Source organism: Sapajus apella, unplaced genomic scaffold, assembly GCF_009761245.1.
Source record: "Sapajus apella isolate SASKATOON/1434 unplaced genomic scaffold, GSC_monkey_1.0 scaffold38, whole genome shotgun sequence".
Taxonomy (NCBI): Eukaryota; Metazoa; Chordata; class Mammalia; order Primates; family Cebidae; genus Sapajus; species Sapajus apella.
The window spans coordinates 19,990,989-20,013,140 of NW_022436978.1; the positions used below are offsets into that span (position 1 = coordinate 19,990,989).

The 22,152-nt window shown below is 39.4% G+C and overlaps 1 protein-coding gene and 1 long non-coding RNA gene across 4 annotated transcripts in view; one reads left to right on the forward strand and one right to left on the reverse strand.

Annotated features, from left to right (window-relative positions):
- Positions 1-22,152, reverse strand: part of LOC116565015 — a 719,225-nt gene that overhangs the window by 457,876 nt on the left and 239,197 nt on the right. The window lies entirely within an intron of this gene.
- LOC116565023 lies at positions 1,709-20,437 on the forward strand. The gene is made up of 3 exons (XR_004275219.1): positions 1,709-1,721; positions 17,391-17,400; positions 20,307-20,437. It is a non-coding gene; the product is annotated as an uncharacterized LOC116565023 (long non-coding RNA).

A 22,152-nucleotide genomic window follows, 5' to 3' on the forward strand; every position in this document is an offset into this window, starting at 1 on the left:
TCAACCCACAGCTCTACCAGAAACAGAGTCATGTACTATTCATAAACTAACACAAATACTCTAATACTCCAGTGGCATGCCAACAATGCACACATACAGGGAATAGTTCCTCGAATGTTTGAACAATTAGCCAGACCCATAGAGGAGTACTGAAGGGTTTTATGCAATGATCATGCATCATCCTAATCTGTGACTATCCCTTATTATTTTATGATTTTATATCTCCAAACTACCTAGTAATGGCATTTGCACTGCAAATATGTAAATGTTTTTAAGTTCGAATGCAAAATGGCAATTTCATGGGTTTATTTTTAGTCACAACAGAGTTTCATCAGATTAATCAACTTTTCATCCTTTCCTTGGGAACAGGGGCCAAATCTACCATTGTTTATACCTTGGTAAACTAGATGAAGGCAAGAAAATGGTTTTCAAAATAGTAATCATTAGAATTGCCAATTTCTATTGACAAACAGTATAAACTGTTTCATTCTATATTTGGAATTCGGGAATCGTAGAATTAGAAGGGGTTTAAACGTCATTTTTATTAAATACCCTGCTCCCATGTATGAAGCAACCCTGCTCATCACAGACAAATGGCTTTCAATTTTCAACTTAGACCCCCCCATAGAAAACCACTGCCTTCCGCGCATAATTATCAGAAAGCTCTGCCTGTCTTCTCACCGTGTCTTTTTATTATTATTACTCTTTAAGTTCTGGGCTACATGTGCAGAATGTGCAGGTTTGTTACATAGGTGTACACGTGCCCTGATGGTTTGCTGCACCTATCAACCCATCTTCTGCATTAGGCATTTCTCCTAATGCTGTCCCCTTCTTGTAACCCCCCCTTACCCTCGACAGGCCCCGGTGTGTGATGCTCCCCACCCTATGTCCATGTGTTCTCATTGTTCAACTCCCACGTATGAGTTCTCACCATCTCTTTTTACAGGTCAGCCCATACTATGTGTCAGAGCAGTTTTTGAGTCTGGACTTTCTGGGTTCAGACCCCAATTCTGTCATTTATTAACCTTGTAACCTTGGATAAGTTACTTAATTTCTTTGTGCCTTCAACATAAATGTAAGAATTTGGCCACTTTTCATTACTTCCATGACTGCCATCTTTGACCCCACCACTATCATTTCAAAAGTCTTCTAATTCCTGCACCACAAATCTATTATCAATGTGGCTGAGTGATCCATTTAAAATTTAGTCAAGCCAAGTTCCTCTTCTGATCAAATTCATGCAATGGCTTCACACTGAAGTCTGAGTGGAAGTTCAGTGCCTTATGATAGCCTGCAAGCATTAGCCACACTGATCTTCCTGCTCCAGAACACGGAGACACACTCCTACATGGAGGCCGCTGTTCTAGCCATTCCCACAGCCTGGAATCCTCCTCCCCTAGGTATCTGCCTGCTCATGCGTCTTCTCCTTCAAGACGGCTTAATCCCACCTCACTGCAAGTGGTTCTGGCTTCTCTATTTAACAGAGGCAGATTGATCCCCACCTACCCCAGCACTACTGAGATTTCCTTTGCCCTGTCTACTTTTAAAATACCATTTCTCACTTTCTAATATACGATGTAATTTATTAATTACTCATTTTTTATATCAATAATTGTCTTTTTCTTTTCACTAAAATACAATTCAAAAGGGAAGGAGGTTTTATCTATTTTGCTCATGGCACCTTGCACACAGGAGGCATTTAATAACTGTTTATTGAGTAAGTGAATGAATTTTAGGATGATAAATAAGTTAATATAAATACAGCACTTAAAAAAGTAGCTGGAACACAAATTTTCCTACACTTATTTTTATTACTCTGCTGTAATTGCTATTACTGCTGTCATTACATTTAGTGATTTTCTTCTTACAATTATTAGCCAAAGCATCCTTGCTTACTTCCTAAGCTGTAGCTACTAAAGGTCTTTGATCTATAGGATCAGCCCACCACCTAATTCATGGGCTATCCCAATCAAAATTGACAGTGTATTAGAAAGCTTATCTTTGGAATTGTTCTTCCTCTTAGCATGGAGTGAGTGCACAGGTGTCATGAAGCTTACTCTACCAGAGGTCTGCCCTTTCATTCTCATTGGGACACATGTCTGCCCATCTCTCCTGCTTTCTCTTTATACTCCTGGCCCCTTCTGGAATGGCTCTGAGCCCCAGGCCACTTGCCTTGAGCTTGTCTCCTTCAAAAACAAATAACCATGCAGCATTTCCCAAGGTTATTTGACAATGTAATAGCCTTTATGTTGCTCTTTCTGAGACAGTGCTCTAGACCAAAGGTTCCCAAATGTCTTAGTTCATGGTACTCTAATAGCTCAGTAATTATTTTCATCTTTCTGAGACAGTGCTCTAGACCAAAGGCTCCCAAGTGTCTTAGTTCATGGTACTCTAATAGCTCAGTAATTATTTTCATCTTTCTGAGACAGTGCTCCAGATCAAAGGCTCCCAAATGTCTTAGTTCATGGTTCTCTAATAGCTCACTAATTATTTTCATCTTTCAGAGACAATGCTCTAGACCAAAGGTTCCCAAACGTCTTAGTTCATGGTACTCTAATAGCTCAGTAATTTTTTTCATCTTTCTGAGACAGTGCTCTAGACCAAAGGCTCCCAAATGTCTTAGTTCATGGTACTCTAACAGCTCAGTAATTTTTTTCATAGCACTGCTTAGTCAGAAAAATTTCATCTATTAAGTAATGAGGTCCAAACAACTTAATCAGCATTTATGTCCTAATCATCTGGTAGTCATTTGACAAAAAGCATACATAAGTTGAAACAAAAATGTTTTTTTATCCTTAGATAACCACAGTTACTTACTAATGGGATATAACTTTTTTTGGGGGGGGGTGGGTTGGAATCTCACTCTATCACCCAGGCTGGAGTGCAGTGGCGTGATCTTGGCTCACTGCAACCTTCGCCTCTTTAGTTCAAGTGACTCTTGTGCCTCAGCCTCCTGAGTAGCTGGGATTACAGGCACCTGCCACCATGCCCAGCTAATTTTTGTATTTTTAGTAGAGACAGGGTTTTGCCATGTTGGCCAGGCCGGTCTTGAACTCCTGATCTCAAGAGATCCACCTGCCTCAGCATCCCAAAGTGCTGGGATTACAGGCATGAACCACTGCACCTGGCCTAGCTAACTTCTTAAAACTTGGAATCTGATTGGATATCACCACTCTCATTTTCTATTCTTATTAATTTTAGCATGGGAATTGTTTTCATCACAGAAACTGGCAAAACCAAAGCTTTGCAGAGATGCGAAATAATCCAATTGAATGTAGTATGATTTAATGTTGAAACCATGAACTTAAGCTAGTAGTTCATGAGGTACCTGACAGATGATGAGTATGGCTGTTTCCCTGAAAAATGTTGGAAGCTGTGCCTCTAGACCAGTGCTTCTCAGACTTCACTGTGCATTCACATCGCCTGGATTTTTGCTAAATGTTCATTCAGATTCAGTAAGTCTGCAGTGGGGACTGAGGTTCTGCATTTCCAACAAACCCCCAGGTAATGAGATGCTACTGGTATAAACCCACACTTGGAGTAGCAAAGCCCTAGACCACTTAAGCTCATCATTGGAATTATGAAGTTACTGTCAAGGCAATATTTAGTCATTTATAGGATAACTTGAGAAATAAAGAAAACTTCAAATGCTTTCACCAATTAGTAGCATTCAGTTATTCGTGAACACTCAGATTAAAACTTGATTTACATTCTAAGAGTAATTCAGGAGAGGCTGACAACGATCTCTCTGGTATTTCCCAAAGTTAAATTCTATGACACTGCACAATCCAATAGACTGGCCATTAGATATACATTTAAGGAAAAGAACACATCACTCAGAGAGTTTGTTGTTTTTTTTAAATTGTGTCTTGTGTGTATAAATTTTCTAAGTTTCAGGAACCTTATTCTAAGTGTCTTTGGGATTGCAATCTAAACAGTATATACTGTAGTGAAGCCATGGAAACTGATATTTCACCAGCCAGGGTCACTAATAACTGTTGTGCCATCAACTGGCTGGAAGGATGAGGTTAAAAAGAGGATATATAAAAGTGGGGCTAGCCAGGCATGGTGGCTCATGCCTGTAATCCCAGCACTTTGGGAGGTCAAGGTGGGTGGATCACTTGAGGTCAAGAGTTCGAGACCAGCCTGACCAACATGGTGAAACCTTGTCTCTACTAAAAATACAAAATTAGCCAGGCATGGTGGCACACGTCTGTAATATCAGCTACTTGGGAGGCTGAGGCAGGAGAATAGCTTGAACCCAGGAGGCACAGGTTGCAGTGGGCTGAGGTCGTGCCACTGCACTCCAGCCTGGGCAATAAGAATGAAACTCCATCTCAAAAAACAAACAAAGTCGGCCTAATTTTAAAGAATACAGTTGTATAAGCATTTGTTAAAGGAGAGGCAAACATTACAAATGCAAATTCTCAAAAATTTGACTGAATTTTTGATCATTCAAATGAATATAGGTGGTTTCTACATTTTTTCCTCATCTAAACCATTCACATAATACATAATAGATTAATTTATATATATTAACAGTTTTAAAATTAACTCAATCACTATATATTTTAAATTGCCTTTTTTATTTTTTTTAGATGTAGTCTCTCACTGTCACCTGGGCTGTAGTGCAGTGGCATAATCTCGGCTCACGGCAACCTCCTCCTCTCGGGTTCAAGGGATTCTCCTGCCTCAGCCTCACGAGTAGTTGGGATTACAGGCACCCACCACCATGCCCAGCTAATTTGTTTTATTTTTAGTAGAGTCGGGGTTTCACTATGTTGACCAGGTTGGTCTCGAATGCCTGACCTCATGATCCACCAGCCTCAGCCTCCCAAAGTGCTGGGATTACAGGAATGAGCCACCGCAAATTGTCTTTAAATATAACTTAAATTAACATTACACAGGATACAAAAAAGCAGATTTCTATTTATAAGCACAAAGAATGACAGGTTTTGCCTGGTTGTAAGGAGCCGTGGTGCCTATTCTCCATGTTTCTACTTTAAATGTATGATCAGTCCTCTGTTTAACATGTCTCATTAAAAAAAGGCTGTACAAATTGGTACAAATTGCAAGTTCCCTCTCTCACCGTAAATTTCAATCTCCCCAAAAGAAATAGGCCTGTTTGGTACATTAGTGATCAAAATATTCAACCTGGAAATGCTTTCAAATATCCTTCAAACAGATGCTTGTAAGATTGAAAAGAACATCCTCACTGTAAAAAGAGGGCTTAAAAATACAGCCAATGAGGACAGTGACAGGAACTGGGGGTGGCGGACGTCCCAAGAAAATGGTCTTCATAGGGAAATAATTACCTTCAGATACTTGGGAAATGTCATTGAAGATGAGATTTGTTTTATGTTTCTGGAGGCCAGAATTAGGTTCATTGAGAAGTTACAATGAGGAAAATTTTAGCTCAATATTAGAAAGATCTGTAAAATAATTGATGCTAACCCAATATAAAATTGGGTGGCCTTGGCAGGTCACAAGTTTTCTGTCATTGAAATTTAACCAAAGGCCAGATAATCATCCACATTAGTTTGCTAGGACTGACATGACAAAATACCACAGACTGAGTAGCATAAAAAACAAAAAATTATTTTCTTACACTTCGGAAGGCTAGAGGGCTAAGATCCACGTGCCGGCAGAAGTGAGTTTTTTTAAGACGTCTCCCTTGGTTTACTGATGGTTGTCTTCTCCGTGTTCTCACAAGGCCTTCTTTCTGTGTGTATGCATCCCTGGGGTCCTTTTGTGTGTCCAAATCTCCTTTTCTAATAGGGACACCAGTCAGATTGGTGACATAAAAGACAGGTCCCTGTAGCAAGTGGAGTTAAGGGGAAGGGACTGCACTGGATATTACCAAGGAGCCACCTTCTACTTCTCACTTCAAACATGGAGGGAAATAAACATAAAACAAAATCTCATTCACCCAATGTTTAATTCTCTGGAGCACTGTTCCAGCAAATGATTTGCCACTTATGATGGGATTGTTTTAGGTTGATCTCAGGTAAACAGCATAAGCTAAGTGAAAAAGTCTGATTTAAATTGCTATTCGTTTTACACAAATAGTATAAATGATGTCAATGATATTATTTGAAAAATTACTATTCATATTTACTGCTTAAAATTAGAACAATATTAAGATAAAATATTTGTCTACCAACTCTGCCACCTGTATCAATGAAATTCTTCATTTGGTATTTTCTTCTAGTTACTCCTAAGTGTGCATAATTTACAAATTTGTATTCATCACGAATATCTGCGTTTTTCATTTATTTTACAAACAGTTTAACATACTGAAGCAAAGCCTTTATAGTCATTCTTAATGATGAACAATATACCTTTAGCATATAGGCCATACATTAAGCCAGCGGTCCCCAACCCTTTTGGTAGCAGGGACCAGTTTTGTGGAAGACAATTTTTCCATGGAGAGGGGAGGTGAGGGAATGAGGAATGGTTTCAGGAAGAAACTGCTCCACCTCGGACCACCAGGCATTAGTTAGATTCTCATAAGAAGCAGTCAACCCAGATCCTTCGCGGGGGCAGTTCACAACAGAGTTTGCACTCCTGTGAGAATCTGATGCTGCTGCTGATTGGGACGCAGAGCTTGGGCAATGATGCTCGCTCACCTGCCACGCACCTTCTGCTGTGCAGCCCAGTTCCCAAAGAGCCAGGGACCACTGGTCCATGCCCTGGGGGCTGGGGACCCCTGCACTAAACCTTGATGCTGGTATGTAGCTTGTTTCTATTTTTGTCTTATCACAGATAAGGTTGTTCTTAATATGTATATAAATGTTTCCGTTTTTTGAACAATTAACTTGAAATAAATAAAATTATAATTATTAATGTAATAATTAATTATAAAATAAAATTAACTTGGATGTATGAAATACAAGATTTAAATATTTTTGTGGCTTTTAATACATTGCTACATTGGCTTTCAGAGGGGCAATATCATATGATGGTGCTATCAGCAATATTCAAGTTCACTAAACCACAAATTCATCACCATTGGGTATTAATTTTCCATTTGTTTTTGGTAATTGTGTAGGAATTATTGCTGCTTATTTTTACAAGTTTTTGACAGGAATAAGAAATACCTTTCATGTGTGTTTACTTATTGGACTACGTGGCTCTTTGTATTCATAGCAAAGGTCTATTTTTACACTCTGTATGGCCAGCTGCTTAGCTCACTTTCTCTTCTAACTTATCTAGACACTTGAAGCTACACTTTGCAACAAAGTACCTCTTTACTTTCCTCATATTTTGAAAGCACACTAATTTTAAGTGTTTATTAAAATAGTAAAAATTTGGGAAAAAATTTGCAATGGTTGATCCTGACTTCGGTAGGTCTTGAGAATGTTCTCTAATCAAATGTTCTCGGTACAACCAGGCATGGCTTATCTAGAAAATGTCAACATAGCTTACAAATGTCTTAAAGACAAATGTGAACCCTAACATCTAGCTTTTTTCAAACTCCCCATATCAACTTGATTAGAACAGGGTCCATGACTCAGCACCTTAATACTTCCTATTAAGTAATTCATGAGTACTTCATTGCATTCATGAGTACATGACACATATTTGCATCAGAACTTAAATCACACCAAACCAACTAAAGTGGAGTTTTATGAAAGAGATGGATTAGCCTAAGTTCAAAGGATGCTTTTTCTTTTCTAGATGTATGTACTGGATTATTTATTGCCACAAGCTACTTCTCCTTTATAAAGAAGGCTGTAAACTAATGACTCTCAGGTATATATTTTCTGCACATAATCATTTCATAAACCTGGTGTGCACTTCATTAACTTCTTTATTCACACATTTTTAAATTCATTGGACATTTGCTGAATTCCTCCTAAATATTGAGCAGCCTGCTAGAGACTAGAGATGCAGACATGAGTGATAAATACACCTGCCCTCCAGGGCAATAAAGTCAGATATTGTTTTACCTGAAACCAATTTTGTATATGTCCTGCAATTTTTTTTTTTTTTTTTTTAAGACAGAGTCTTACTCTGTCACCAGGTGTCAGGCTGGAGTGCAGTGGCGTGACCTAGGCTCACTGCAACCTCTGCCTCCCGGGTGCAAGCAATTCTCCTGCCTCAGCCTCCTGAGTAGCTGGGACTACAGGCACGCACCACCATGCCCAGCTAATTTTTTTGTATTTTTAGTAGAGACGGGGTTTCACCATGTTGGCCAGGATGGTCTCAATTTCTTGACCTCATGATCCACCCGCCTCAGCCTCCTAAAGTGCTGGGATTACAGGCGTGAGCCACCACGCCCGGCCAGTCTTGCAATTTTTAACAAAACGGATACATTTCAGCCTCTTTAATTAGAATTTAAAAATATTTCCTTAGATTAATAAATTCCTAAGAGACTAAAATATTATGATATAATTATTGCTATACTTTATAAATTTGAGCCAATAATATCTTCCTCCTAGAAATTAAAATGATGACTATGAAGATAAGTCTTCTAACTAACCCTAAGCTCTTTAAAAGTGAAGAGCAACATAAAAATAAAGGATGTTAAAGAGATGAAGCAGATGTACTGATCTGAAACAATCTATGAGATGTATTTTACTTTAAAAATTAAAGCAAAGTGTAAATGATACCTTTTACATTTAAGAAATCATTACAGAGGTTGCCTCTGGAGAGGGGAACTGTGGGCCAGAAGGGAAACTTGTCTTTTCACATATCCTTTCTGAACTCTGTAATTGCATGTACTTGTATTAAATCTCCAAATAAAGTAGATTTAAAATAAGGTCATATTGTTGCTCGTCTTAAACTAATCACAAATACATATTCACATACACAAAATAAAGGGAAGGATGGGGAGGTCGTATAGGCAGGAGAGCAACAAAATAAGGACCAGAGATGAGCAGGCTCCATAGGGAGCCTGAGATCCAGGTCTGTCTTTATCACTGCAACCACCATCTTAACCAAAATAACTCTCAATATTGAGCATCTATTATAGCTCCAAGCACTGTTGTTGGTACTTTACATATAATATTTTTTTTCAAAACCATGTAATTATGAAGTTAAGAAACAAACTCAGATATTATGAGACTTGTTCTAGACTACACAAATCGTAAATGGCCGGGAAAATCCAAAGCTAGTCCATAGAGATCATAGACCATGTCATTTTAAACTCCATTTTCTCCTGCCTCTCATGGAGAAAACAGCTAGAGTGAAGGGCTCTGAAGTCTGTATTCAATTCCAAAAGACAAAGGGAAGCCAATATTAACGTGTGATATTGAATGGCCTGAAGAAATCAATGACTCAAGAAACAATTTGTTGGCAAATGTCACTGGGAGTGGCTGAGAACAAACTCATAGGTATCATTGGGTACTAAGGAATTCAAAACTTCGTACAAAGGAAGCAGCTGCGGGAACTGAGGAATGATGTTTAAAAGATGGGAAGAAGGGGATAGAGCCCAAGAATGGGTCAGACATCTCACATCTGAATTAACTGGAAGGATAGCAATCATTTTAACATGCAACAAATATTTATCAAAAGCTACTGAAACGGAAGGAAATGCCAATTTAGCAGAGGAAAAGAGCATTTGCTGAGTATTGTCAGGTTCTAAGAAAATCTGCTCCCTAAATTCCGCCCTTGGGCCGGTGACTCTTCAGACTTGCTGTTAGAAGTAAAAACCGTAGAATGTGTCTTGGGCCCCTCTAAAGGTGACAGGCTGCAAGGTGTCTGACTACTGCTGCTCTCCTAATGCTCTGGATGGAGTTAGCAACCACTTAATTCTCATAACTAAACATTTAAATGGGATTAAACTCTAAATATGGTTACCAACGAGTGTGATCTATATTGTACTTGCCGAAGTAAAATCCCAAAAACTTTATCTCTCAGTCACAAACCATGGAGGTCCTCATCTCCGCAATGTGAACAAAATTCCCGTTTGCTGGACAGAGGTCCTTCGACCTCTGAGGGGTTAATGTAGGCTGAAGGTTTTCAGAACCTCTAAGTCATAAGGCAAACGTTAGGAGTGTTGCTGACAGGTCAGTCTTCCAAGTGCCATCGTGGAGAGCGGAGTACATAAACAGGCATGCGTGTGGTCTCCGTCTTCCCGTAAGCGGAGGGAGGCTCTGCCGTCAGGCTCCCGGTTTCCAACCTCAGCCTTGCCTTCCATTGTCTTTGCAACCTTGGGCGAGTCACCTAACCTCGCAGTGCTTGGCTGCTTTCAACTGCAAAATGGGAATAATTGTACCAACACTCAGAGAGTGCTGTGAGGAATAAATATGCGATTATGTGTGAAGCACTTACAACATTAAACGTCTAAATGACCAGTAAAATGTCACTTTTTTATTATTTTTAGATAAAAAAATAGTTTGGGGACAACATAGATTATATATAGATGATAGATAGAGATGTGCACACCCATTCACATATAAGATACATGTTTACAAGGTATATGTGTGTGCATACATAAGTACCCTCTGTGTAAACAAAGTAATAGTCTAAAAATGTCACATGGGTAGAAAAAAGTCAGCCTCTGGGAGGTGTTCTAGGTAGAATTTCTTCTTGGAAGGAAGAAAAAGCGTCCCTTCCTGTCTCTTGGCCAGGCACCTTTATGCACTGAACCAGCTAAACAACCACATATGTCAACCTTGTCTTTGAGGCATTTGTGGTGAGAAAATAGGACTAGCCATATGGTTTCTCTGTGCCATAGAATATTGCTCTTTTAAAAACCTCACCATGTCCAGCTTCTCACCTCTGTTTTTCAAAAAGTATAACATAGTGCTTAGCAGAATCCTGAAAATAGCTTGAAAAGAGCTGAAAACTAAATCCTGAGTTTTCTGGTTCGTACGTGATGTTCTCCTATTTATTTCCGCAGCATGCCTGTCTCCTGAGCTGCAGCTTGAACAATATCAATGCCCTGCCATGCTGAGGAGCTTTTCTTGCTCAGTTCGTAGTAACCAGCCAGATCTTCCAACAGTACAACAGCAACAGCAGCTGAGCACCTCTGACTTTTCAGTCCAAGTCACCTTGACGGATACAGGACTTTGGTCACTGTTGATAGGGTCCTGCCTCCAAGGGTACTACTATCTAGCTGGGGGGACAGAGCATCTACATTTAAAGATAGACAACCATGAAGGGCCGCAGATATGAGGTATCACATGGGACAGCAGATGTGAGAGGGCACAGGAGACATGAAGACCACAGTGAGTGACAGAGGCGAAATCAGCTAGGAGGCTTTAATAGAGATCATGTTTTAGCTGGGCCTTGGATCAAGGAGAAGACTTCCATACCTAAGAAGAGAACGGAATGCAGACCTGACAATGTCCTCTCCCCCGTCTGCAGGGCATGATACCCTCTTTGTCTCTGATGAAGTGGATACATGGGAGAGAATACTGGGCTAGGGGACAGGAAGCCCAGATTCGAATACACCTGCTAGTAAGTAGCAATTAGACCTTCACTCTCCATTTCTGGATCTTCATGTCCTCATCTATTAAATGCTGGTATTGGAAAAGAATATTTTCAAGGTGCATTCCAGATTTTCCGTGATGTTAATGATGTTCTGAATTCTGTGAGTTGTTTCTCTTTTTAAATTTTCATTTATTTATTTATTAGAGATAGAGTCTCGCTCTGTCGCCACGCTGGAGTGCAGGGGCGCGATCTCAACTCACTACACCCTCTGCCTCCCGGGTTCAAGTAATTCTCCTGCCTCAGTCTCCCAAGTAGCCAGGACTACAGACACGTGCCACCACATCTGGCTAATTTTTTTGTATTTTTGGTAAAGACGAGGTTTCACTATGTTGGCCATTCTGGTCTCGAATGCCTGACCTCATGATCCATCTGCTTCAGCCTCCCAAAGTGCTGGGATTACAGGTGTGAGCCACCACACCCAGCCGGGCTGTTTCTTTATTTCCAACTTTATAAGGCCATTCTCAACTGATCTTTATCTTCTAAAATGCAATCTCAATTTACTCTACTTGCCCCCTGTTGCTAGTCTCCAGTGTCATAACTATTAACATCAAAATCAAACAATTCCGGACTCTAGTCTGATCATCCTCCCTGCGTTCTTATACTTGGGAAATGAATAACACTGAAAACTATTTCTCACTTTTTGTTGTAGTTCATAGAACTATGATTTCCTTGACTTCAAAGAGCGTAATCAATGTGATGTGGCATGACATAGAATCATAAATTCACTGAACTCTTCCTTGGAAGTTTTCTTGGTTAGTACATTCATTGTAACAAACTTTGGAAACATTATATAAGCCCTGACAATAATGCAATCTGTTATTCAATAGATTTAAATATACAAGGGTCAATATTAAATCCAAATATCACCATTTTCATATTAAAACCTGTATCTAGGGTAAACCTAAAGTGAACATATCATTTTGGTCTACACTTGGTTAGGTGGGCGATGCAGTTAATTCTAGCTGAACATCAGCACTGTACAAATGTTCGTTTTTAAAAACAGGACCGTTTTCCCAAAGAACTCCAAAAGCTTTTTTGATTGTTTCTAAGTAATTAAATAACAAAGGAAAAATGTAAATATTCTATATGAAAATGTCTAACAGATACACCAAATATCCTCTTTCTATTGAATATTTTAAATTTATTTATAGAGTTGTTTTTAATATTTTAAATTAAATAATGTGTTATAAATAGGTAGCAATTAATAGCTTCCACATGTTGGCACACATACCAAAATCAACAAATAGTCCTCCCAGTTAAACACATGCTTCTACCTCCACTGCCTCCAAAGTTTCCACTAAAATGACAGAAAAGTATTTTTTTAAATGATAAACCCACAAGGATAAAGGAATGGGAGAGGTGATGACAGAGAACCAAGAGACGATATTAAAAGTTTGGAATGAAATGATGAATGGCACCTGGCTTGGCAGAAAGAAGAAAGTGGAACCTAGGTGTCTGCCCGGAAAGAAACAACAGGAAGCAGACTGACCCACAAAGCAAGGAGGATGCAGTGCTTGGAAATCTGTTCCAAGAAAAGTTAGACTCTCAGGCCCCTCCCCGACCAGGCAGCCACTTGAACAGAGAGGTGTCTCTCTAAATTAGGAGACACTGGTATAGTAAAAAGTGCAGGTTGAAGCCTTAGAGAAAACTTAGGTTTGGGGAGGGTTACGTATTTGTCTCTATCAGCTACCCTCAAACATTTTGCTCTCCAGACCACTTTATACTCTTGAGAATTTTGAGGATCATTTTTTCAGAAAGATCTTTTGTTTATGTTAGTTGTGTGTATCGATATTTATTTTATTATAAATTACAACTGAAAATATAAATATTTATTAATTCATTTAAAATAACAGCAAGTCCATTCTATATTAATATAAATAACATTTTTATGAAACAACTATATTTTTCACAACTAAAAAAACTGGTGAGAAGAGTGGCACTTTTACATTTTTACAAATCTCTTTAATGTCTGGCTTAATAGAAAATAGGTTCTCATAACCACTTCTGCACTCAATCTATCATAATATGTTGCTTTGGTAGAAGAATACCAAGAAAATCCAGCTTTGCAGAGATATGTAGTTAGAAAGACAGCATTATTTTAATAATATATTTTCAGATAGTTGTGAATATTTTTCTTCACACTGAAACTTCATGAGTGGTAGTTTCTTAAAGAAGAGTTTCAATACAAAATTTGAAACTGTATCAGTGAACTTTTTGTATTCTGCTATATTAAAATTTATTGACCTATCTTGCATTTTTTCTTATGCATGCTTTGGAAACATCCTGCACTGATCATTTGTAAAATACCAGTTCATTGATTTCGGCATATCTTTCAAACATAGGTGCACTGTATTATATCATACTGAAAAATCACATGGTTACTATCATTGGTAACCCCACTTAGGAAACTTTCAAGCTCACGGTGGAGGATACAAGTTTTCCAAGATTTCAACTTTCTCCTGAAAACTCAGATTCTATCATTGGCAACAAATACCATTAGCTGTTTTCCCTGAAGTGCTAAGGTTACTTTGTCCACTTTCGAGGACTAATAGCCACATCTAAATGACCATTCTTTGTCAGTCATTATTCCAAGCAGAAATGAGGTTCTTTGAAGAAAGCAGGTAGTTCTTTAACTCAAACAACAGCACAAATGCTTTTCCTGGAGACAATCACTGCACTGCATGCTGCTGAGGTGCTTTGTGTGTACTTCCCATTCATCACAGAAAATATAACAGAGATGTGCATCTGAGTCAAGGTTAAATAATAATTAAAACTCTTACTGTTCACTAAAGACATTTTTAAATGAAAGTGGCTCTGTTTTTTGCTTTAGCTGTTAAATGCATGGTGGTGAAGAATACAATAACTACTAGCAGTGTTTGGTGCTACTACACTGGTTAGTGCTGAGCACCAGCAAATCTACCCATGGTTGAGGCTGCATCGTAAGTGCACATATCACCACCACAAAAACGTAAGTAACATCTGATCTTAGTATCATTATGAAATTAGTTTTGACTCTAGAATCCCTGAAAGAATCTTAGGAAGCCCCTGAAGTCCACAGACTGCGTTTTGAGAATCCCCAGCCTAAATCCTTTATGATAAATACCTCAAGATCTGGTAATCAGGTTTTCACATCCAGGCAAGACAATGAACAATTTCTCTCCAGAGAAATGCCAGCTTGAGATTTAACACCTAAAGATAATGACATTTAAGGGTTTGCCAATGAAACAGCCAATGAATCCAATCAGTGGGGAGTCCTCTCCTGCCCCTAACACACACACACACACACACACACACACACACACACACAGACACACACACACACTGCTTCCAATATTTTCTTGGACTCTCACATTTTAAATATGACACAAAGTCAAGGATTACTAATAATTTTTAAAATCTCTATAAAAAATATTTAAACACACAAATTCCTAAAATGGAGGCAATGCTATTAGTGTATTTTCTGGTTACTAATTATACATAAAAAACTATGGTATCTATGAAACAAGAATAGATCAACAAAGAGCTTTTGAGCCTTAAAAAATCTGGCAGCAAAACTTTAAGAAACTTAGTAGTATATTTAGAGGACAGAGTTGACAAAATCTTCTTGAATGTAAAACAAAAGACAAAGTAATGGAAAAACAGGAGAGAAAGAATAAGAAAAATAGAAAACTAATCTACGAACCTTAAAAGCTGACCAATAAAAGTTTCAGAAAAAGAAAACTTTGGGGAAGGAAATTAGCCAACGATATTTTTCTAAACCCAAAAGAACTGGATTAACAGGCTATGGTGATATTTTAAAACTTTGAAGATAGACATACCAAAAAAAGGTGATCATATATGAAAGATCATCAGTCAAAATGGCTTCACAGTTCTCAGTAAGAATTTTCAAAAACACAATGTCATCAGAAAAGAGGGATTATTTCTTCTACAATGGAGGTCTGCACTTAGCCAAGTGTGATGGTAGACTACAGACCTTTTTAGAGTCCTGTAAGGAATCAAAAGCACTTATCCTTTCTCAGGAAACTCCCAGGACATAATTCACAACAATTAGAGTAAAGAGGCATAAATAGATGTGGGATCCAACCCAAGAGAAAAGTGAAGTAACTGAACCATGGCAGTGGGGAATCCCAGGATGATGCTTACGTAGCACCCTAGAGAGCAACTAGTTTGATTGGACAGAGGATGGCAGGCTTCAAGACGGTGGTCTCCAAGATAAAATGAAACTGATATTATCTAGCAGACCTCACCATATTGAGAAGGATGTAATTCTAATACATGATTTAAGGAAGAAAACCTAACAAACAAAATACGAGACAACGATTAAGTCCAGAAAAAAGCAATGTTTAGAAGAAACAAAGTGTGACAGGAACATTGTGATTTAATTATGAATACAATTTATATGATAGCAATGTAAACATCAATTATTCATTTAACTTAAATGTTGCCTTGGGGGAGGAGAAATAGGGCGAAGGGGGTCAGTAGACGTGGTTTTCATGATGAATCTTACACTAATTGATTTTTTAAACTATGTATACATTTGACTTTGATAAAAATTAAATTAAGAACAAAATATAGCTCTGCAGAAAATGTTCCATCACATGTGATTTTTCAGCGCTGCCTAAAACGACTACACAGTCATTGTTCCACCATCTGCCAGAGCAATAGTTCTCAACTTTTTTCCCTCTGAGACACATACGACACGCTATGTGTGTGAATAATCCCACTGATATTCTCATTGTCCTAACTCTAACATGATGTTTCTCTCTGGCTTAAATTACATCAGATATCATTCATTACCAGACTGGGAAACCCCACCTGTACAAAAAAACTTTAAAAGTTGGCCAAACATGGTAGCAAGTGCCAGCAGTCCCTTGGGAGGCTGAGGTGGGAGGACTGCTTCAGCCCGGGAATCTGAGGCTGCAGTGAGTTATGTCTGTGCCAGTGCACTCCAGCTGGGGGACTGAGCAAAACTCTGTCTCTAAAAAAGAAAAGGTTTTTAAATGCTTAATTATATCAGATATCTCTTTGAGATTTTGATTTAAACTTTCTGGGATATATACCCAGAAGAAGAATTGTTGGATTATACAATAGTAAGCTCTGTTTTTAATTTCTGAAGACTCTCCGTACTGTTCCACAGTAGTTGTACCAGTTTACATTTCCACCAATAGTTTGCAAGCGTTCAACACCTTCAGTAACACTTATCTTTCTTTTTTTTCTGCCAAATATCAGATGATGTTTCATCGTGGTTTTACTTTGCATTTGATGACTGCTGATGTTGGGCAGTTTTCCATACACCTATTGACCACTTACATGTCTTCTTTAACGACATGTCTGTTCTGGTTCTTTGCTCATTTTTATACTGGTCATTTGTGGTTTTGCTATTGAGTTACAGGAGTTCCTTATTTATTATTTTTTTTTACATTGGCCCTTTATCAGATATTTGGTTTTCAGCATTATTCCCACTAGCCAAAGCAATCCAAATATCATCAACAGATGAATGGATAAAGGAAATATGGTGTATATATATACACAATGGAATATTACTCAGCCTTCAAAAAGAAGGAAATTCTGCCATTTGTGATGACATCAATGAATTGAAAGAATATATGCTAAGCGGAATAAGCCAGACATAGAAGGAAAAATACTACAACTCATAGACAGAGTAGAATAAAGGCTGCCAGAAGCTAGGGTGGGGGTGCTGAACAAGGACACTTCATTAAAGGGTATAAATTTTCACTTATGCAAGATAATTTAGTCCTAGAAGACTACTGTGCATAGCGTCTATAGTAAACAATACTGTATCATATGCTTTAAAACTCTGATGAGAAGGGAGATCCTAAGTGCTCACATCACATACACACAAAATAAAGAAAGCAGGAGGGAGGTGAGGGATATATTGATTGCATTGATGGTAGTGATGGTTTCGTATGTGTATAATTATTTCTAAGTCATCAAATTGTATGCATTACATATGTAAAGCCTTTTCCCTGTCAACTATACCTCAATAAAGTGGTTCTGAAAAAGAAATTATGGCCAGGCACAGTGGCTCATGCCTGTACTCCTAGCACTTTGGGAGGCCAAGGCAGGTGGATTATCTAAGCTCAGGTGTTCAAAACCAGCCTGGGCAACATGGTGAAACTGTCTCTACTAAAAATACAAAAATCAGCCAGGCATGCTGGTGCACACCTGTAATCTCAGCTACTTGGGGGGCTGAGGCAAGAGAATTGCTTTGAACCTGGGAGACGGAGGTTGCAGCGAGCCAAGACTGTACCACTGCACTCCAGCTTGGGCGACAGAGTGAAACTCTGTTTCTCTCTCACACATGCACACACACACACCCACACACACACACACAAATATATATATATATATAAATTTATATATATATATAAATTTATATATATATATTTGTATGTGTGTATTTAGAGACAATATATATATATTATATATATATTTGAGACTACATATGTGTGTGTGTGTGTGTGTGTGTGTGTATGTGTTTTGAGACAAGATCTCATTCCAGGCTGGAGTGCAGTGGCACAATCTCAGCTCACTGCAACCTGCACCTCCCTGAGATCAGGTAATCCTCCCACCTCAGCCTCCCGAGTAGCTAGGACTACAGACATGTGCTATCACATGTGGCTAATATTTTATAGAAATGGGGTTTTGTCATGTTGCAAGCTGGTCTCAAACTCCTGGGCTGAAGCCATCAGCCTGCCTCAGCCTCCCAAAGTGCTAGGATTAGAGGCGTGAGCCACCACACCTCACCTGAACAATTTTTAATGTGTCAAAAGTTCAACATTCACAAACATCCCTACTTTATCTACACTTGCTAAGTGGTTGACAAACCTCAGGATTGATCTCGACATATCCCATGTCATACATAACACCGAGTTTGATAACTTTGACTTAGAGCATGATTCCTAAACTCAGATGCCTACCAGAGTCAGGCATATAAGAAAAGAGTTAAAATGTGTAAACTCTCATTCTTTCCTTATTCCACTTGTGATAGAGTCATGAACCAGAGAGCTTCCTTTTTATTATAAGAAAAACAAGGGATCCTGCGTAATTTTGAATGAAAACTGATCCTCAGCCTCAGTATCTGACAGATTAATGGGAGTGGTAGTAACTGAAGCAACCTGTACAGGACAAGTCATTTCTAAGGCAGCCACCACTCAGTTCCGGCCAATGACGACCATGCTAGAATAGAGGCACCTTCTCATGCCCATCTCATCGCCACCTTACACTTTCACATTCTAATGTAAGTCCCATGATATCTGAGAGGGAAGTTACCCTTTGGTAACTTTGTTTACAGATCATATGATTCACATTTCAAAGAAACTCCTGATTTTCAAACAGACCCTCCCTTCCAACTTACAAACCATGGAACTATCCTGGAGAATCCAACATTTTAGTGTGCAGACTTTACCTCCCACATGGCTTTGCAAAACTGGAAAATATATATGAAGCCCATATCCAACTATCTCCAGTCTTCAGTTCAGATAATGAGGTGACCATCCTTGTTATCCAATCCAATTGTGCAGAAGCATAACTCCTTTTCTTGTTAGGTCATATTATGCAACTTGAACTGAGCCAATGCACAGTGACTACATAGGGGAGAGGTCATCAACATCGGATTCGACAACTCCTCTAAAGGGACTGAATACTGTCGGTTACAGTATTAGAAGATAATACCACAGCAGTCACTGAAACCATATTTCTGTCTTCCAGCTCTTCTTCAAGAACCCATCACTCTCTCCCTAACCATTCTTCCACAGCCTTTCCTTATCCTTCAAGCATATGTTCGGAGTGTCACACAAGAGCAACTTCATCCCATTTTCCTTTTGGCAAGTGCCTGTCTCTGTATCTGGGTCTGAACTTCCCACCAGTCCCAGAGGAAGAGCCTTCTCTCTTAAGTTGAAAGATCAGGCCCTTCATTTACTTGGACACTACACCTGTAGTCACCCGTCTTCCACAATGAAAGTCTTCTATCTTCAGCCATGCCCAATGTATCCCTACCTTTAAACAAAAGTAAACAAATGCCTCATTAATCTTTGTTTCTACTGGGCATGGTGCCTCACCCCTGTAATTCCAGCACTCTGGAGGCTGAGGTGGGCAAATCACCTGAGGTCAGGAGTTTGAGACCAGCCTGGCCAATATGGTGAAACCCCGTCTCTACTAGAAATACAAAAATTAGCTGGGTGTGGTGGTGGGTGCCTGCAGTCTCAGCTACAGCTACTGAGCTGAGAGCTGAGCTCAGCACCTGAGGCTGAGGCAGGAGAATTACTGGAATCCGGAGGTGGAAGTTGCAGTGAGCCAAGATTGCACCATTGCACTGCAGCCTGGGTGATAAGGGCAAAACTCCAACTCATAATAAATAAATAAATAAATAAATAAATAAATAAATATACAAATAAAAATAAACCTCGTTTCTTCTTCAAGCTGCTGCCCAATCACCCCTTTTTTCTTCTCATCATTTACCTTTCTTTTTATTAACCATTCTTCCTCTTGTTTCTCGCTAGCTCTGATTATGACTGTAATAATGGAAATGTGTCACATTGAAAACTCAGCTTGCAAAATATTTCCAAAGGTATCATTCTTTTGACCCTCACAATAACCTTATGAAATAGAACAAAAACCGTCTCCAATTTATAAAAGAAGAAACTTAATTTTGGAGTGAAGAAGACATTTGTGTAACGTGAACCACAGCCAGCAAGCAGCACAGGAATTTGAATTCCGTCCACTGAGTTGCGGTGCAGTGACTTTCCAGTTTCTACTGCTCTGTAGGTGAACCAGCTTTACTTTACTAGTGAACTCCTTCCCAAAGTTAATGATAATTTTCTTAGCTGTTTTTACACCTTTAGTTTTCTCGCCTTCTTTGTTCTTTAAAACTCTTTCCCCAGCTTTTGGGATGCTGCAATTTTCAGAATCTTGCTCTGTTGTCCAGGCCGGAGTGCAGTGGCATGATCATAGCTCACTGCAGCCTTGAATTCCTGGGTTCAGGCAGTCCTGCCTCAGCCTTCTGAGTAGCTGGAACTCACAGGTATGTGCCACCGTGCCCAGCTAATTTTTTCATGTTTGGTAGAGATGGGATCTAGGCTGGTCTGGAACCCCTGGGCTCAAGCGATCCTCCTGCATCAGCCTCCCAAAGAGCTGGAACACAGGTGTGAGCCACTGTGCCCAGCCTCTACACCCCTTTTTGATCTCTCCCAAAGCAGAGATTTTCCTAACACTCGACTTGACTTTCAGATTTCTGCCCCCACTCTGTTTTTATTTTATTTTTTACCTTTTGGGTTCTCTTCCTGGTGAGTCCATGGCTTTACACAGATGACTCCAACATCTATTCTAAACATCTCCTTCTACATTAGAAGCCTAAAGACATTTTAAGCTTTAATTTTGCCTAGTCTCTATTCCTAGTCCATCCTTCACCAAGTTCCACCGTTCCTTGCCTAAAACGGCTCGTGTCTGCTTTTCCTTTCTGTCCTATTACTACTGCCCAGCTCCAGGGTTCACCAGCCCCTCAGGACGAGGCGATGCTCTCTACAAAATTCCAGCATCCTGACTAGTCCTCTTATCAGCGGCCACCTTCTTCCAGCCGTCATGCATACTGGATGATGTTCTCAGTGTGACATGTTTCCAAAACAGGGCTTTGTATGACTGCCTAGAATGGACAACTTTGGGCCGGCCTGGGTTAGTCAGGAGCGAGGCTGAGCACTTCCACTAGAGGACCCACTTTCCGGCTTCCCCCAGACACTGCTAATAAGTGCTGATGGGGCAACTGAGTAATACCACGACTAGGATGCAAACGTATTTTATTCCTGCCCTGGATGAGGAATGCTAAGAAATTTAGGGTGCCTGGAGTTTAGAGTACATGCAGGGGAATGCTGATAAATATTTAACATCTGAGTCTCCAGGAAAAAAAAAAAAGTCCTACTTTTTGATGTTTGCCAGTTTCCATGGTGTAAATACTCCTGCTATGTCTGATTTCAATCCACCAACATGACTTCACAGAAAGTGGACTTGGAAAGACATACACACAATTGGCCCCACAATGAGAAAGCGTTTACGAAAGAGGTTATCAAGGCCAACTAATACCAGGTCATGGTAGATCTCATATGCCAAGTTTTAAAACCTCGACTTTATTCTCTTGCAAAGGGAAGCTATCAAAGGTCTTTAAAATAATAGAACATGCTCAGTGCTATGGTTTGAATGTGCTCCCAACGTTTGTGTGTTGGAAACTTCATCCCCAACGCAACAGTATTGAGAGGCAGGACCTCTAAGCATGACTAGGTCACAAGGACTCTGACCTTATGAATGGACTGATGCTGTTATCTAGAGAGTGGGTACACTACCACGAGAGTGGGGTCCTGGTAGAGGATGAGTTTGGTCCCATTTGCCCTCTCTCATGTGCTCTCTCACCTTTCCACTTTTTCCATGGGACTACTGCAGCAGGAAGGCCCTCACCAGATGCAGACCCTCTATCTTGGACTTCCCAGCCTCTAGAACTGTAAGAAATACACCTCTGTTCTCTCAAAATTACTCAGTCTTAGGTATTCTACTATAGCAACACAAAGCGAACCGAAACACTAAGATTTGAATTTTAGAAAAAGTATCCTTATTATTTTCCAAATGGTTCCAAACTCATTTGCTCCTCCCCTTTGCAAATTTTTACCAAAGTATAGTCACATATATTTTCAAAATGTGTGAGAC